The sequence below is a fragment of the Penaeus monodon genome, chromosome 15 (genome assembly GCF_015228065.2).
Source record: "Penaeus monodon isolate SGIC_2016 chromosome 15, NSTDA_Pmon_1, whole genome shotgun sequence".
NCBI classification, from domain to species: domain Eukaryota; kingdom Metazoa; phylum Arthropoda; class Malacostraca; order Decapoda; family Penaeidae; genus Penaeus; species Penaeus monodon.
Window position 1 is genome coordinate 14,693,579 of NC_051400.1, and position 296 is coordinate 14,693,874.

Below are 296 nucleotides of genomic sequence, written 5' to 3' on the forward strand. Positions count from 1 at the left end.
GATTACAGATATTTTATATGATGATAACTTTCTTTCTATTACTTCATTTAAAAGATATATATTTTTATAGTTTGTCTAACATATAACTTTCTTTCTATCTTCCACTTGCAGCCAGAAGAACAGTTGAACATCCTTACTGCATATCTCAAGGCAACTTATTGTTACTGCATTTGGTGTGGAACAGTATATGATGATGAAAGAGACTTCAAGCAAAACTGCCCTGGACAAACAAGAGCAGATCATGATGATTAATGCAAGATTTCTTATTTTATATGAATTTGAATTTTTTTTTATGT

At 29.4% G+C, this 296-nt stretch overlaps 1 pseudogene; it reads left to right on the plus strand.

The window, feature by feature from the left end:
* LOC119582236 overlaps window positions 1-252 on the plus strand; it is a 9,005-nt pseudogene extending 8,753 nt beyond the window's left edge.
* The last annotated feature ends 44 nt before the right edge of the window (window positions 253-296 follow it).